Source organism: Somniosus microcephalus, unplaced genomic scaffold (genome assembly GCF_052327205.1).
Source record: "Somniosus microcephalus isolate GS21.2 unplaced genomic scaffold, FLI_Smic_1.0 unresolved_chr1, whole genome shotgun sequence".
Lineage (NCBI taxonomy): Eukaryota > Metazoa > Chordata > Chondrichthyes > Squaliformes > Somniosidae > Somniosus > Somniosus microcephalus.
The window spans coordinates 30,626,960-30,645,965 of record NW_028225179.1 but is presented as its reverse complement, the minus strand read 5'-3'; positions in this window follow the sequence as shown (position 1 = coordinate 30,645,965).

The window sequence follows — 19,006 nt, the reverse complement described above, 5'->3', positions numbered from 1 at the left end:
GGTCACTGGATAGTGATCAGGAGCATGAACCCTGGCTGATTTCCCCTCTCTCTCTAACGCAGGGGTCACTGGACTGTGATCAGGAGCAGGAACCCTGGCTGATTTCCCCTCTCTCTAACCCAGGGGTCACTGGATAGTGAACAGGAGCGGGATAAGCGTGGGATTGATCCGGGGCTATGGGGAGTGAGCGTGGCAGTGGGATTAGTTTGTGATTGATACAGGGCTAGAGGAGAGAGCGGGGCAGTGGGATTAGTTTGGGATTGATACAGGGCTATGGGGAGAGAGCGGTGCAGTGGGATTAGTTTGGATATAACACAGGGCTATGGGGAGAAAGCGGGGCAGTGGGCTTACGTTGGGGATTGAAACAGGGCTATGGGGAGAGAGCGGGGCAGTGGGATTTGTTTGGATATAACACAGGGCTATGGGGAGAAAGCAGGGCAGTGGACTTACGTTGGGGATTGATACAGGGCTATGGGGAGAGAGCGGGGCAGTGGGATTTGTTTGGGATTGATACAGGGCTATGGGGAGAAAGCGGGGCAGTGGGATTAATTTGGGGATTGATACAGGGCTATGGGGAGAAAGCGGGGCAGTGGGATTAGTTTGGATATAACACAGGGCTATGGGGAGAAAGCGGGCAGTGGGATTTGTTTGGATATAACACAGGGCTATGGGGAGAAAGCGGGCAGTGGGATTTGTTTGGATATAACACAGGACTATGGGGAGAAAGCGGGCAGTGTGCTTACATTGGGGACTGATACAGGGCTATGGGGAGAAAGCAGGGCAGTGGGAGTAGTTTGGAGATTGATACAGGCCTATCGGGAGAGAGCGCGGCAGTGGGATTAGGTTGGGGACTGATACAGGGCTATGGGGAGAGAGCGAGGCAGTGGGATTAGGTTGGCGATTGATAAAGGGCTAACAGGAGAGAGCAGGGCAGTGGGATTAGTTTGGGACTGAGACAGAGGGTTGTCAAGTAGCTGTTCCCAGTCCACTTTGGACAGATCCTGCCTTATCATATTAAAATCGGCCTGTTGTTTGCTAAATTTCCCCACTGAACTCATTGTTAATCTGCTTTATCAAAACGTGCCTGGATCTCCTGGTATATTTCAATACTCAACCTCGGTAGATTAAAGAAAAGTGTTTCCGTGATTTGATTTAAATGCAGAGGAGGGATTCACATGCGGATGAATGTTGGTCTGCAGATATCTGGGTACACCTTAGAAAAATGAAGCAAATAAAAGACAATTAAAGTCTGTTCTGGGTATTTTTACTGAGATTTGAATGAATTTTAGGCCGTGAGACTCACTGTCTTATACACAGGAGTGAAGGATTACATCAAACAAAGATAATGGCCCTGAAATCATGGTCTCCGTACCAACGACTTAGGCCTTGGTAGAGGCCCCGCAAGTTCCGTGTTTCTGTCTGCGCTGTGTATGCGCTGAATCCCCGGACTTGCAATCTATCAAGGTTTGGTACAGAATCGATAGAGTAAAGCTCTCTTTAAACCAGCCCATCAAAAATTCCCAGGGCAGGAACAACACGGGTTAGATACAGAGTGAAGCTCCCTCTACACTGTCCCATCAAACACTCCCAAGGCAGGTACTGCACGGGTTAGATACAGAGTAAAGCTCCCTCTACGCTGTCCCATCAAACACTCCCAAGGCAGGTACAGCACGGGTTAGATATAGAGTAACGCTCCCTCTACACTGTCCCATCAAACATTCCCAAGGCAGGTGCTGCACGGGTTAGATATATATAGTATATATCGGGCTATCGGGAGTGAGCGGGGCACTGGGATTAGTTTGGGATTGATACAGGGCTATGGGGAGTGAGCGGGGCAGTGGGATTAGTTTGGGGATTGATACAGGGCTATGGGGATAGAGCGGGGCAGTGGGATTAGTTTGGGGATTGATACAGGGCTATGGGGAGAGAGCGAGGCAGTTTGATTAGTTTGGGGATTGATACAGGGCTATGGGGAGAGAGCGGAGCAGTGGGATTAATTTGGGATTGATACAGGGCAATCGGGTGACAGCGGGGCAGTGGGATTAGTTTGGGGACTGATACAGGGCTATGGGAAGATCGCGGGGCAGTGGGATTAGTTTGGGGATTGATACAGGGCTATGGGGTGAGAGCAGGGCAGTGTGATTAGTTTGGGATTGATAAAGGGCTATGGGGAGAGAGCGAGGCAGTGGGATTAGTTTTGGGGATTGATACAGGGCTATGGGGAGAGAGCGGGGCTGTGTGATTAGTTTGGGATTGATGCAGGACTATGGGAAGAGAGCGCGGCAGTGGGATTAGTTTAGGATTGATGTAGGGCTATGGGGGGAGAGTGAGGCAGTGGGATTAGTTTGGGGATTGATACAGGGCTATGGGGAGAGAGTGGGGCAGTGGGATTAGTTTGGGGATTGACACAGGGCTATGGGGAGAGAGCGGGGCAGTGGGATTAGTTTGGGGATTGAGACAGGGCTATCGGGAGAGCGCGGGGCAGTGGGATTAGTTTGGGGATTGATACAGGGCTATGGGGTGAGTGCAGGGCAGTCTGATTAGTTTGGGATTGATACAGGGTTATCGGGAGCGAGCGAGGCATTGGGAATAGTTTGGGATTGATACAGGGCTATCGGGAGAGATTGTGGCAGTGTGATTAGTTTGGGATTGATACAGGGCTATGGGGAGAGAGTGGGGATTTGGGATTAGTTTGGGATTGATACAGGGCTATGCGGAGAGATCGGGGCAGTGGGATTAGTTTGGGGATTGATGGAGGGCTATGGGGAGAGAGCGGGGCAGTGTGATTAGTTTGGGGATTGAGACAGGGCTATCGGGAGAGCGCGGGGCTGTGGTATTAGTTTGGGGATTGATACAGGGCTATGGGGTGAGTGCAGGGCAGTCTGATTAGTTTGGGATTGATACAGGGTTATCGGGAGCGAGCGAGGCATTGGGAATAGTTTGGGATTGACACCGGGCTAGCGGGAGAGATTATGGCAGTGGGATTAGTTTGAGATTGATACAGGGCTATGGGGAGAGAGCAGGGCAGTGGGATTAGTTTGGGATTGATACAGGGCTATCGGGAGAGATCGGGGCAGAGGGATTAGTTTGAGATTGATACAGGGCTATGGGGAGAGAGCGGGGCAGTGGGATTAGTTTGGGATTGATACAGGGCTTTGGGGAGAGAGCGGGGCAGTGGGATTAGTTTGGTAATTGATTCAGGGCTATGGGGTGAGAGCGGGGCAGTGTGATTTGTTTGGGATTGATACAAGACTATGGGGAGAGTGCGGGGCAGTGGGATTAGTTTGGGGATTGATACAGGGCTGTGGGGAGAGAGGGGGGCAGTGTGATTAGTTTGGGATTGATACAGGGCAATCGGGAGAGAGCGGGGCAGTGGGATTAGTTTGGGGATTGATACAGGGCTATGGGGTGAGAGCAGGGCAGTCTGATTAGTTTGGGATTGATACAGGGTTATCGGGAGCGAGCGAGGCAGTTGGATTAGGTTGGGATTGATAAAGGGCTATGGGGAGAGAGCGGTGCAGTGGGATTAGTTTTGGGGATTGATACAGGGCTATGGGGAGAGAGCGGGGCAGTGTGATTAGTTTGGGATTGATGTAGGGCTATGGGGGGAGAGCGGGGCAGTGGGATTAGTTTTGGGATTGATACAGGGCTATGGGGAGAGAGCGGGGCAGTGGGATTAGTTTGGGGATTGATAGAGGGCTATGGGGAGAGAGCGGGGCAGTGTGATTAGTTTGGGATTGATGCAGGGCAATCGGGAGAGAGTGGGGCAGTGGGATTAGTTTGGGGATTGATACAGGGCTATGGGGAGTCAGCAGGGCAGTGGGATTAGTTTGGGGATTGATACAGGGTATGGGGAGAGAGCAGGGGAGTGGGATTAGTTTGGGGATTGATACAGGGCTATGGGGATAGAGCGGGGCAGTGGGATTAGTTTGGGATTGATACAGGGCTATGGGGTGAGTGCAGGGCAGTCTGATTAGTTTGGGATTGATACAGGGTTATCGGGAGCCAGCGAGGCATTGGGAATAGTTTGGGATTGATACAGGGCTATCGGGAGAGATTGTGGCAGTGTGATTAGTTTGGGATTGATACAGGGCTATGGGGAGAGAGTGGGGATTTGGGATTAGTTTGGGATTGATACAGGGCTATGTGGAGAGATCGGGGCAGTGGGATTAGTTTGGGGATTGATGCAGGGCTATGGGGAGAGAGCGGGGCAGTGGGATTAGTTTGGGATTGATACAGGGCTATGGGGAGAGAGCGGGGCAGTGGGATTAGTTTGGTAATTGATACAGGGCTATGGGGTGAGAGTGGGGCAGTGTGATTTGTTTGGGATTGATACAAGGCTATGGGGAGAGTGCGGGGCAGTGGGATTAATTTGGGATTGATGCAGAGCTATGGGGAGAGAGCGGGGCAGTGGGATTAGTTTGGGGATTGATACAGGGCTATGGGGAGAGAGCGGGGCAGTGTGATTAGTTTGGGACTGATACAGGGCAATCGGGAGAGAGCGGGGCAGTGGGATTAGTTTGGTGATTGATACAGGGCTATGGGAAGATCGCGGGTCAGTGGGATTAGTTTGGGGATTGATACAGGGCTATGGGGTGAGAGCAGGGCAGTCTGATTAGTTTGGGATTGATACAGGGTTATCGTGAGCGAGCGAGGCAGTTGGATTAGTTTGGGATTGATAAAGGGCTATGGGGAGAGCGGGGCAGTGGGATTAGTTTTGAGGATTGATACAGGGCTCTGGGGAGAGAGCGGGTCAGTGTGATTAGTTTGGGATTGATGCAGGACTATGGGACGAGAGCGCGGCAGTGGGATTAGTTTAGGATTGATGTAGGGCTATGGGGGGAGAGCGGGGCAGTGGGATTAGTTTTGGGATTGATACAGGGCTATGGGGAGAGAGCGGGGCAGTGGGATTAGTTTGTGGATTGATACAGGGCAATCGGGAGAGAGCGGGGCAGTGGGATTAGTTTGGGGATTGATACAGGGCTATGGGGAGTCAGCAGGGCAGTGGGATTAGTTTGGGGATTGATACAGGGCTATGGGGATAGAGCGGGGCAGTGGGATTATTTTGGGATTGATACAGGGCTATGTGGAGAGAGCAGGGCAGTGGGATTAGTTTGGGATTGATACAGGGCTATGGGGAGAGAGCGGGGCAGTGGGATTAGTTTGGGGATTGAAACAGGGCTATGGGGAGAGAGCGGGGCATTGGGATTAGTTTGGGATTGATACAGGACTATGGGGAGAGTGGGGCTTTGGGATTAGTTTTGGATTGATACAGGGCTATCGGGAGTGAGCGGGGCACTGGGATTAGTTTGGGATTGATACAGGGCAATCGGGAGAGAGCGGGGCAGTGGGATTAGTTTGGGGATTGATACAGGGCTATGGGAAGAGCGCGGGGCAGTGGGATTAGTTTGGGGATTGATACAGGGCTATGGGGTGAGAGCAGGGCAGTCTGATTAGTTTGTGATTGATACAGGGTTATCGGGAGCGAGCGAGGCATTGGGAATAGTTTGGGATTGATACAGGGCTATCGGGAGAGATCGGGGCAGTGTGATTAGTTTGGGATTGATACAGGGCTATGGGGACAGAGTGGGGCTTTGGGATTAGTTTGGGATTGATACAGGGCTATGCGCAGAGATTGGGGCAGTGGGATTAGTTTGGGGATTGATACAGGGCTATGGGGAAAGAGCGGGGCAGTGGTATTAGTTTGCGATTGATGCAGGGCTATGGGGAGAGAGCGGGGCAGTGGGATTAGTTTGGGATTGATGCAGGTCTATGGGGAGCGAGCGAAGCATTGGGAATAGTTTGGGATTGATACAGGGCTATGCGGAGAGATCGGGGCAGTGGGATTAGTTTGGGAATTGATACAGGGCTATGGGGAGAGAGCGGGGCAGTGGGATTTATTTGGGGATTGATACAGGGCTATGGGGAGAAAGCGGGGCAGTGGGATTCGTTTGGATATAACACAGGGCTATGGGGAGAAAGCGGGCAGTGGGATTAGTTTGGGAATTGATACAGGGCTATGGGGAGAAAGCGGGGCAGTGGGATTAATTTGGGGATTGATACAGGGCTATGGGGAGAAAGCGGGGCAGTGGGATTAGTTTGGATATAACACAGGGCTATGGGGAGAAAGCGGGCAGTGGGATTTGTTTGGATATAACACAGGGCTATGGGGAGAAAGCGGGCAGTGGGCTTACGTTGGGGATTGATACAGGGCTATGGGGAGAGAGCGAGGCAGTGGGATTAGGTTGGCGATTGATAAAGGGCTAACAGGAGAGAGCAGGGCAGTGGGATTAGTTTGGGACTGAGACAGAGGGTTGTCAAGTAGCTGTTCCCAGTCCACTTTGGACAGATCCTGCTTTATCATATTAAAATCGGCCTGTTGTTTGCTAAATTTCCCCACTGAACTCATTGTTAATCTGCTTTATCAAAACGTGCCTGGATCTCCTGGTATATTTCAATACTCAACCTCGGTAGATTAAAGAAAAGTGTTTCCGTGATTTGATTTAAATGCAGAGGAGGGATTCACATGCGGATGAATGTTGGTCTGCAGATATCTGGGTACACCTTAGAAAAATGAAGCAAATAAAAGACAATTAAAGTCTGTTCTGGGTATTCTTACTGAGATTTGAATGAATTTTAGGCCGTGAGACTCACTGTCTTATACACAGGAGTGAAGGATTACATCAAACAAAGATAATGGCCCTGAAATCATGGTCTCCGGAGCAACGACTTAGGCCTTGGTAGAGGCCCCGCAAGTTCCGTGTTTCTGTCTGCGCTGTGTATGCGCTGAATCCCCGGACTTGCAATCTATCAAGGTTTGCTACAGAATCGATAGAGTAAAGCTCTCTTTAAACCAGCCCATCAAAAACTCCCAGGGCAGGAACAACACGGGTTAGATACAGAGTGAAGCTCCCTCTACACTGTCCCATCAAACACTCCCAAGGCAGGTACAGCACGGGTTAGATATAGAGTAATGCTCCCTCTACGCTGTCCCATCAAACACTCCCAAGGCAGGTACAGCACAGGTTAGATACAGAGTAAAGCTCCCTCTACACTGTCCCATCAAACATTCCCAAGGCAGGTACAGCACGGGTTAGATACAGAGTAATGCTCCCTCAACACTGTCCCATCAAACACTCCCAAGGCAGGTACCGCACGGGTTAGATACAGACAAAAAGCTCCCTCTACACTGTCCCATCAAACATTCCCAAGGCAGGTGCTGCACGGGTTAGATATATATAGTAATGCTCCCTCTACACTGTCCCATCAAACACTCCCAGGGCTATGGGGAGAGAGCGTGGCAGTGGGGTTAGTTTGGGAATGAAGCAGGGCTATGGGCAGAGAGTGGGGCAGAGGAGGGATTAGTTTGGAATTGATGCAGGGCTATTGGGAAAAGTTTGGGATTGATGCAGGGCTATGGGGAGAGAGTGGGGCAGTGGGATTAGTTTGGGATTGATTCAGGGCTATGGGGGGAGAGCAGGGCAGTGGGATTAGTTTGGGATCAAGACAGAGCTTTGGGGGGAAAGCGAGGCAGTGGGATTAGTTTGGGATTGATACAGGGCTATGGGGAGAGAGCGGGGCAGTGGGATTAGATTGGGGATTGATACAGGGTATGGGGAGAGCGGGGCAGTGGGATTAGTTTGGGGATTGATACAGGGTATGGGGAGAGAGCGGGGCAGTGTGATTAGTTTGGGATTGATGCAGGACTATGGGAAGAGAGCGCGGCAGTGGGATTAGTTTAGGATTGATGTAGGGCTATGGGGGGAGAGTGAGGCAGTGGGATTAGTTTGGGGATTGATACAGGGCTATGGGGAGAGAGTGGGGCAGTGGGATTAGTTTGGGGATTGACACAGGGCTATGGGGAGAGAGCGGGGCAGTGTGATTAGTTTGGGATTGATTCAGGGCAATCGGGAGAGAGCGGGGCAGTGGGATTAGTTTGGGGATTGAGACAGGGCTATCGGGAGAGCGCGGGGCAGTGGGATTAGTTTGGGGATTGATACAGGGCTATGGGGTGAGTGCAGGGCAGTCTGATTAGTTTCGGATTGATACAGGGTTATCGGGAGCGAGCAAGGCATTGGGAATAGTTTGGGATTGATACAGGGCTATGGGGAGAGAGTGGGGCGTTGGGATTAGTTTGGGATTGATACAGGGCTATGCGGAGAGATCGGGGCAGTGGGATTAGTTTGCGATTGATGCAGGGCTATGGGGAGAGAACGTGGCAGTGGGGTTAGTTTGGGAATGATGCAGGGCTATGGGCAGAGAGTGGGGCAGAGGAGGGATTAGTTTGGAATTGATGCAGGGCTATTGGGAAAAGTTTGGGATTGATGCAGGGCTATGGGGAGAGAGTGGGGCAGTGGGATTAGTTTGGGATTGATTCAGGGCTATGGGGGGAGAGCAGGGCAGTGGGATTAGTTTGGGATCAAGACAGAGCTATGGGGGGAAAGCGAGGCAGTGGGATTAGTTTGGGATTGATACAGGGCTATGGGGAGAGAGTGGGGCAGTGGGATTAGATTGGGGATTGATACAGGGCTATGGGGAGTCAGCAGGGCACTGGGATTAGTTTGGGGATTGATACAGGGTATGGGGAGAGAGCGGGGCAGTGGGATTAGTTTGGGGATTGATACAGGGTATGGGGAGAGAGCGGGGCAGTGGGATTAGTTTGGGGATTGATACAGGGTATGGGGAGAGAGCGGGGCAGTGTGATTAGTTTGGGATTGATACAGGGCTATGGGGTTTTGTATATTCCACATGTCCTGTGCTTGAAGTCTCTGACCTTGGCCAGACATTGTTTAAGCATTTCATTGTCTTGGGCTGTTTACTATGAACATCTTTACCTGTTTCTGATCTACACAGGATGCAACAGATCAGAAAAACCTCCATTCAACAATGCGAATTCCTGTGTCTGCAATGACATCACACTGTTCCACAATGCAGGAATGTCGCAAACAGCTTTTGATAGCTGAGAGCAGCTTTAACCATTCAAACCTTTCAGGTAAAGAAGCTTCTAGATTCCGAGGCACAAATTGAATCGTTTAAGACAGAAAGAATGTCACAGAAATGTGATTTATTGCTGTTATTTTACAATTTACAAATATACACACAATTTGTGTCACTGAATTATAAACAAAAAAAGCAGGCAAAGCTATGACTTAACAGAAATAAACACTTGTTTTTCTTCCTGGACAGCAAAACCAGTCAGACTGACTTGCAAATGTTTACTGATATGTTGACGTAAAGATTTATAATTTACCAATTTCGCTTCTAATGTTTTTCTCTCAAACATTCTCCACAATATTAATCCCTGCTCTTGTCACAAGGAGTGTTGAATTATTTTAGGTACTTCGCAATTAAAAGCAGGAAACAAACTTCATTATACTCACAAATTTTAATCTCCTATTTCAAACATTCAAACCAAATCGAATTGTACGTTATCACTTTAATCAAAGTATTTTCTGTGTCTCTCTCAATAAACAAAGAGTGGTTTCTTCTAAAGTAGCTTCCTGCAATTTTTATACATCATTACATAACTCTTGCTTCAATTAACACTCCACTAAATGTTTAAGAGGAAATCTATATTTACGTTATTCCTGCGACTTGTTAGGACTATCGAACGACAGACATTATAAAATGGTTTGTGTTTTTCCCCTTTCTTGGTTCTCTTCCTAAATGTCTTAATGGTACATTTTAAAAAAGTAATTAAAAAGTAATATGTAACTCCTACAAATCCTCCCCTACCTTCCCCCTCCTCAACACCATGGTTGCATGTTTGTGTAAAGCTACTCACTTCAGTCAATCACTCAAAATCAAATCTTGAGATATTTCAATTTGAAAACATTTTAACCATTTCAGAGCTCTTTAAAAGCGTTTGGACTTCAAGACCTGGTTGAAACTTGTTTAGGTGAGGGGAAAATTGGCTTTTGCTTCAGTCTCTTCCAAAATCATGTTCGAAACTTAGGGGGAAAAAGTGTTTTTTACACTCATTTTTGGTGAAAAGTTCATTAAAAATCTTTAAATTCATTCAAGTCTCACTGCAGCTTTGACACAAGAAGTTGCTCCAAGTTTCTCCTTCCCCCTTCAATGCTGTCGTTAAACATCTGACAAAATAAAGTCTAATTCCAAACGGAGCTCCAATCAGAAAGTGAATAAAGTGGTTAAACTTCCTAAGAAGGCGGCGAGGTTATCTATCCCCAGCCTTGGCGATGAGTTGGGATCAGTTTTTGGAGATGTTGTTTCCTCTTTTTCTGTTGCCGTTCCCTCCGTCTCTAAGACTCTGAGGTACAAACGGGGGCACAAACTATTTCCCTTTCTCGCAACATGATTTAAATGACCCTGGCTGATTTCCCTCTCTCTCTAACCCAGGGGTCACTGGACAATGATCAGGAGCAGGAACCCTGGCTGATTTTCCCCTCTCTCCAACCCAGGGGTCACTGGGCATTGATCAGGAGCAGGAACCCTGGCTGATTTCCCCTTTCTCTAACCCAGGGGTCACTGGATAGTGATCAGGAGCAGGAACCCTGGCTGATTTCCCCTTTCTCTAACCCAGGGGTCACTGGATAGTGATCAGGAGCATGAACCCTGGCTGATTTCCCCTCTCTAACCCAGGGGTCACTGGACTGTGATCAGGAGCAGGAACCCTGGCTGATTTCCCCTCTCTCTCTAACCCAGGGGTCACTGGACAATGATCAGGAGCAGGAACCCTGGCTGATTTCCCCTCTCTCCAACCCAGGGGTCACTGGGCATTGATCAGGTGCAGGAACCCTGGCTGATTTCCCTCTCTCTCTAACCCAGGGGTCACTGGACAATGATCAGGAGCAGGAACCCTGGCTGATTTCCCCTCTCTCCAACCCAGGGGTCACTGGGCATTGATCAGGAGCAGGAACCCTGGCTGATTTCCCCTTTCTCTAACCCAGGGGTCACTGGATAGTGATCAGGAGCATGAACCCTGGCTGATTTCCCCTCTCTCTAACCCAGGGGTCACTGGGCAGTGATCAGGAGCAGGAACCCTGGCTGATTTCCCCTTTCTCTAACCCAGGGGTCACTGGATAGTGATCAGGAGCATGAACCCTGGCTGATTTCACCTGTCTCTCTAACCCAGGGGTCACTGGGCAGTGATCAGGAGCAGGAACCCTGGCTGATTTCACCTGTCTCTCTAACCCAGGCGTCACTGGACTGTGATCAGGAGCAGGAACCCTGGCTGATTTCCCCTCTCTCTCTAACCCAGGGGTCACTGGGCAGTGATCAGGAGCAGGAACCTAGGCTGATTTCCCCTCTCTCTAACCCAGGGGTCACTGGACAGTGATCAGGAGCATGAATCCTGGCTGATTTCCCTCTCTCTCTAACCCAGGGATCACTGGGCAGTGATCAGGAGCAGGAACCCTGGCTGATTTCCCCTGTCTCTAACCCAGGGGTCACTGGATAGTGATCAGGTGCATGAACCCTGGCTGATTTCCCTCTCTAACCCAGGGGTCACTGGATAGTGATCAGGAGCAGGAACCCTGGCTGATTTCACCTCTCTCTCTAACCCAGGGTTCACTGGACAGTGATCAGGAGCACGAACCCTGGCTGATTTCCCCTCTCTCTCTAACCCAGGGGTCACTGGGCTGTGATCAGGAGCAGGAACCCTGGCTGATTTCACCTCTCTCTCTAACCCAGGGGTCACTGGACAGTGATCAGGAGCAGGAACCCTGGCTGATTTCCCCTCTCTCTAACCCAGGGGTCACTGGATAGTGATAAGGAGCAGGAACCCTGGCTGATTTCCCCTCTCTCTAACCCAGGGTTCACTGGATAGTGATCAGGAGCATGAACCCTGGCTGATTTCCCTCTCTCTCTAACCCAGGGGTCACTGGGCAGTGATCAGGAGCAGGAACCCAAGCTGATCTCCCTTCTCTCTAACCCAGGGGTCACTGGATAGCGATCAGGAGCAGGAACCCTGGCTGATTTCCTCCTCTCTCTAACTCAGGGGTCACTGGATAGTGATCAGGAGCAGGAACCCTGGCTGGTTCCCCCTCTCTCTAACTCAGGGGTCACTGGATAGTGATCAGGAGCTGGAACCCGGGCTGATTTCCCCTCTCTCTCTAACCCAGAGGTCACTGGACTGTGATCAGGAGCAGGAACCCTGGCTGATTTCACCTGTCTCTCTAACCCGGGGTCACTGGACTGTGATCCGGAGCATGAACCCTCGCTGATTTCCCTCTCTCTCTTACCAGGGGTCACTGGGCAGTGATCAGGAGCAGGAACCCTGGCTGATTTCCTTCTCTCTCTAACCCAGGGGTCACTGGGCAGTGATCAGGAGCAGGAACCCTGGCTGATTTCCCCTCTCACTAACCCAGGGGTCACTGGGCAGTGATCAGGAGCAGGAACCCTGGCTGATTTCCCCTCTCTCTAACCCAGGGGTCACTGGATAGTGATCAGGAGCATGAACCCTGGCTGATTTCCCCTCTCTCTCTAACGCAGGGGTCACTGGACTGTGATCAGGAGCAGGAACCCTGGCTGATTTCCCCTCTCTCTAACCCAGGGGTCACTGGATAGTGAACAGGAGCGGGATAAGCGTGGGATTGATCCGGGGCTATGGGGAGTGAGCGTGGCAGTGGGATTAGTTTGTGATTGATACAGGGCTAGAGGAGAGAGCGGGGCAGTGGGATTAGTTTGGGATTGATACAGGGCTATGGGGAGAGAGCGGTGCAGTGGGATTAGTTTGGATATAACACAGGGCTATGGGGAGAAAGCGGGGCAGTGGGCTTACGTTGGGGATTGAAACAGGGCTATGGGGAGAGAGCGGGGCAGTGGGATTTGTTTGGATATAACACAGGGCTATGGGGAGAAAGCAGGGCAGTGGACTTACGTTGGGGATTGATACAGGGCTATGGGGAGAGAGCGGGGCAGTGGGATTTGTTTGGGATTGATACAGGGCTATGGGGAGAAAGCGGGGCAGTGGGATTAATTTGGGGATTGATACAGGGCTATGGGGAGAAAGCGGGGCAGTGGGATTAGTTTGGATATAACACAGGGCTATGGGGAGAAAGCGGGCAGTGGGATTTGTTTGGATATAACACAGGGCTATGGGGAGAAAGCGGGCAGTGGGATTTGTTTGGATATAACACAGGACTATGGGGAGAAAGCGGGCAGTGTGCTTACATTGGGGACTGATACAGGGCTATGGGGAGAAAGCAGGGCAGTGGGAGTAGTTTGGAGATTGATACAGGCCTATCGGGAGAGAGCGCGGCAGTGGGATTAGGTTGGGGACTGATACAGGGCTATGGGGAGAGAGCGAGGCAGTGGGATTAGGTTGGCGATTGATAAAGGGCTAACAGGAGAGAGCAGGGCAGTGGGATTAGTTTGGGACTGAGACAGAGGGTTGTCAAGTAGCTGTTCCCAGTCCACTTTGGACAGATCCTGCCTTATCATATTAAAATCGGCCTGTTGTTTGCTAAATTTCCCCACTGAACTCATTGTTAATCTGCTTTATCAAAACGTGCCTGGATCTCCTGGTATATTTCAATACTCAACCTCGGTAGATTAAAGAAAAGTGTTTCCGTGATTTGATTTAAATGCAGAGGAGGGATTCACATGCGGATGAATGTTGGTCTGCAGATATCTGGGTACACCTTAGAAAAATGAAGCAAATAAAAGACAATTAAAGTCTGTTCTGGGTATTTTTACTGAGATTTGAATGAATTTTAGGCCGTGAGACTCACTGTCTTATACACAGGAGTGAAGGATTACATCAAACAAAGATAATGGCCCTGAAATCATGGTCTCCGTACCAACGACTTAGGCCTTGGTAGAGGCCCCGCAAGTTCCGTGTTTCTGTCTGCGCTGTGTATGCGCTGAATCCCCGGACTTGCAATCTATCAAGGTTTGGTACAGAATCGATAGAGTAAAGCTCTCTTTAAACCAGCCCATCAAAAATTCCCAGGGCAGGAACAACACGGGTTAGATACAGAGTGAAGCTCCCTCTACACTGTCCCATCAAACACTCCCAAGGCAGGTACTGCACGGGTTAGATACAGAGTAAAGCTCCCTCTACGCTGTCCCATCAAACACTCCCAAGGCAGGTACAGCACGGGTTAGATATAGAGTAACGCTCCCTCTACACTGTCCCATCAAACATTCCCAAGGCAGGTGCTGCACGGGTTAGATATATATAGTATATATCGGGCTATCGGGAGTGAGCGGGGCACTGGGATTAGTTTGGGATTGATACAGGGCTATGGGGAGTGAGCGGGGCAGTGGGATTAGTTTGGGGATTGATACAGGGCTATGGGGATAGAGCGGGGCAGTGGGATTAGTTTGGGGATTGATACAGGGCTATGGGGAGAGAGCGAGGCAGTTTGATTAGTTTGGGGATTGATACAGGGCTATGGGGAGAGAGCGGAGCAGTGGGATTAATTTGGGATTGATACAGGGCAATCGGGTGACAGCGGGGCAGTGGGATTAGTTTGGGGACTGATACAGGGCTATGGGAAGATCGCGGGGCAGTGGGATTAGTTTGGGGATTGATACAGGGCTATGGGGTGAGAGCAGGGCAGTGTGATTAGTTTGGGATTGATAAAGGGCTATGGGGAGAGAGCGAGGCAGTGGGATTAGTTTTGGGGATTGATACAGGGCTATGGGGAGAGAGCGGGGCTGTGTGATTAGTTTGGGATTGATGCAGGACTATGGGAAGAGAGCGCGGCAGTGGGATTAGTTTAGGATTGATGTAGGGCTATGGGGGGAGAGTGAGGCAGTGGGATTAGTTTGGGGATTGATACAGGGCTATGGGGAGAGAGTGGGGCAGTGGGATTAGTTTGGGGATTGACACAGGGCTATGGGGAGAGAGCGGGGCAGTGGGATTAGTTTGGGGATTGAGACAGGGCTATCGGGAGAGCGCGGGGCAGTGGGATTAGTTTGGGGATTGATACAGGGCTATGGGGTGAGTGCAGGGCAGTCTGATTAGTTTGGGATTGATACAGGGTTATCGGGAGCGAGCGAGGCATTGGGAATAGTTTGGGATTGATACAGGGCTATCGGGAGAGATTGTGGCAGTGTGATTAGTTTGGGATTGATACAGGGCTATGGGGAGAGAGTGGGGATTTGGGATTAGTTTGGGATTGATACAGGGCTATGCGGAGAGATCGGGGCAGTGGGATTAGTTTGGGGATTGATGGAGGGCTATGGGGAGAGAGCGGGGCAGTGTGATTAGTTTGGGGATTGAGACAGGGCTATCGGGAGAGCGCGGGGCTGTGGTATTAGTTTGGGGATTGATACAGGGCTATGGGGTGAGTGCAGGGCAGTCTGATTAGTTTGGGATTGATACAGGGTTATCGGGAGCGAGCGAGGCATTGGGAATAGTTTGGGATTGACACCGGGCTAGCGGGAGAGATTATGGCAGTGGGATTAGTTTGAGATTGATACAGGGCTATGGGGAGAGAGCAGGGCAGTGGGATTAGTTTGGGATTGATACAGGGCTATCGGGAGAGATCGGGGCAGAGGGATTAGTTTGAGATTGATACAGGGCTATGGGGAGAGAGCGGGGCAGTGGGATTAGTTTGGGATTGATACAGGGCTTTGGGGAGAGAGCGGGGCAGTGGGATTAGTTTGGTAATTGATTCAGGGCTATGGGGTGAGAGCGGGGCAGTGTGATTTGTTTGGGATTGATACAAGACTATGGGGAGAGTGCGGGGCAGTGGGATTAGTTTGGGGATTGATACAGGGCTGTGGGGAGAGAGGGGGGCAGTGTGATTAGTTTGGGATTGATACAGGGCAATCGGGAGAGAGCGGGGCAGTGGGATTAGTTTGGGGATTGATACAGGGCTATGGGGTGAGAGCAGGGCAGTCTGATTAGTTTGGGATTGATACAGGGTTATCGGGAGCGAGCGAGGCAGTTGGATTAGGTTGGGATTGATAAAGGGCTATGGGGAGAGAGCGGTGCAGTGGGATTAGTTTTGGGGATTGATACAGGGCTATGGGGAGAGAGCGGGGCAGTGTGATTAGTTTGGGATTGATGTAGGGCTATGGGGGGAGAGCGGGGCAGTGGGATTAGTTTTGGGATTGATACAGGGCTATGGGGAGAGAGCGGGGCAGTGGGATTAGTTTGGGGATTGATAGAGGGCTATGGGGAGAGAGCGGGGCAGTGTGATTAGTTTGGGATTGATGCAGGGCAATCGGGAGAGAGTGGGGCAGTGGGATTAGTTTGGGGATTGATACAGGGCTATGGGGAGTCAGCAGGGCAGTGGGATTAGTTTGGGGATTGATACAGGGTATGGGGAGAGAGCAGGGGAGTGGGATTAGTTTGGGGATTGATACAGGGCTATGGGGATAGAGCGGGGCAGTGGGATTAGTTTGGGATTGATACAGGGCTATGGGGTGAGTGCAGGGCAGTCTGATTAGTTTGGGATTGATACAGGGTTATCGGGAGCCAGCGAGGCATTGGGAATAGTTTGGGATTGATACAGGGCTATCGGGAGAGATTGTGGCAGTGTGATTAGTTTGGGATTGATACAGGGCTATGGGGAGAGAGTGGGGATTTGGGATTAGTTTGGGATTGATACAGGGCTATGTGGAGAGATCGGGGCAGTGGGATTAGTTTGGGGATTGATGCAGGGCTATGGGGAGAGAGCGGGGCAGTGGGATTAGTTTGGGATTGATACAGGGCTATGGGGAGAGAGCGGGGCAGTGGGATTAGTTTGGTAATTGATACAGGGCTATGGGGTGAGAGTGGGGCAGTGTGATTTGTTTGGGATTGATACAAGGCTATGGGGAGAGTGCGGGGCAGTGGGATTAATTTGGGATTGATGCAGAGCTATGGGGAGAGAGCGGGGCAGTGGGATTAGTTTGGGGATTGATACAGGGCTATGGGGAGAGAGCGGGGCAGTGTGATTAGTTTGGGACTGATACAGGGCAATCGGGAGAGAGCGGGGCAGTGGGATTAGTTTGGTGATTGATACAGGGCTATGGGAAGATCGCGGGTCAGTGGGATTAGTTTGGGGATTGATACAGGGCTATGGGGTGAGAGCAGGGCAGTCTGATTAGTTTGGGATTGATACAGGGTTATCGTGAGCGAGCGAGGCAGTTGGATTAGTTTGGGATTGATAAAGGGCTATGGGGAGAGCGGGGCAGTGGGATTAGTTTTGAGGATTGATACAGGGCTCTGGGGAGAGAGCGGGTCAGTGTGATTAGTTTGGGATTGATGCAGGACTATGGGACGAGAGCGCGGCAGTGGGATTAGTTTAGGATTGATGTAGGGCTATGGGGGGAGAGCGGGGCAGTGGGATTAGTTTTGGGATTGATACAGGGCTATGGGGAGAGAGCGGGGCAGTGGGATTAGTTTGTGGATTGATACAGGGCAATCGGGAGAGAGCGGGGCAGTGGGATTAGTTTGGGGATTGATACAGGGCTATGGGGAGTCAGCAGGGCAGTGGGATTAGTTTGGGGATTGATACAGGGCTATGGGGATAGAGCGGGGCAGTGGGATTATTTTGGGATTGATACAGGGCTATGTGGAGAGAGCAGGGCAGTGGGATTAGTTTGGGATTGATACAGGGCTATGGGGAGAGAGCGGGGCAGTGGGATTAGTTTGGGGATTGAAACAGGGCTATGGGGAGAGAGCGGGGCATTGGGATTAGTTTGGGATTGATACAGGACTATGGGGAGAGTGGGGCTTTGGGATTAGTTTTGGATTGATACAGGGCTATCGGGAGTGAGCGGGGCACTGGGATTAGTTTGGGATTGATACAGGGCAATCGGGAGAGAGCGGGGCAGTGGGATTAGTTTGGGGATTGATACAGGGCTATGGGAAGAGCGCGGGGCAGTGGGATTAGTTTGGGGATTGATACAGGGCTATGGGGTGAGAGCAGGGCAGTCTGATTAGTTTGTGATTGATACAGGGTTATCGGGAGCGAGCGAGGCATTGGGAATAGTTTGGGATTGATACAGGGCTATCGGGAGAGATCGGGGCAGTGTGATTAGTTTGGGATTGATACAGGGCTATGGGGACAGAGTGGGGCTTTGGGATTAGTTTGGGATTGATACAGGGCTATGCGCAGAGATTGGGGCAGTGGGATTAGTTTGGGGATTGATACAGGGCTATGGGGAAAGAGCGGGGCAGTGGTATTAGTTTGCGATTGATGCAGGGCTATGGGGAGAGAGCGGGGCAGTGGGATTAGTTTGGGATTGATGCAGGTCTATGGGGAGCGAGCGAAGCATTGGGAATAGTTTGGGATTGATACAGGGCTATGCGGAGAGATCGGGGCAGTGGGATTAGTTTGGGAATTGATACAGGGCTATGGGGAGAGAGCGGGGCAGTGGGATTTATTTGGGGATTGATACAGGGCTATGGGGAGAAAGCGGGGCAGTGGGATTCGTTTGGATATAACACAGGGCTATGGGGAGAAAGCGGGCAGTGGGATTAGTTTGGGAATTGATACAGGGCTATGGGGAGAAAGCGGGGCAGTGGGATTAATTTGGGGATTGATACAGGGCTATGGGGAGAAAGCGGGGCAGTGGGATTAGTTTGGATATAACACAGGGCTATGGGGAGAAAGCGGGCAGTGGGATTTGTTTGGATATAACACAGGGCTATGGGGAGAAAGCGGGCAGTGGGCTTACGTTGGGGATTGATACAGGGCTATGGGGAGAGAGCGAGGCAGTGGGATTAGGTTGGCGATTGATAAAGGGCTAACAGGAGAGAGCAGGGCAGTGGGATTAGTTTGGGACTGAGACAGAGGGTTGTCAAGTAGCTGTTCCCAGTCCACTTTGGACAGATCCTGCTTTATCATATTAAAATCGGCCTGTTGTTTGCTAAATTTCCCCACTGAACTCATTGTTAATCTGCTTTATCAAAACGTGCCTGGATCTCCTGGTATATTTCAATACTCAACCTCGGTAGATTAAAGAAAAGTGTTTCCGTGATTTGATTTAAATGCAGAGGAGGGATTCACATGCGGATGAATGTTGGTCTGCAGATATCTGGGTACACCTTAGAAAAATGAAGCAAATAAAAGACAATTAAAGTCTGTTCTGGGTATTC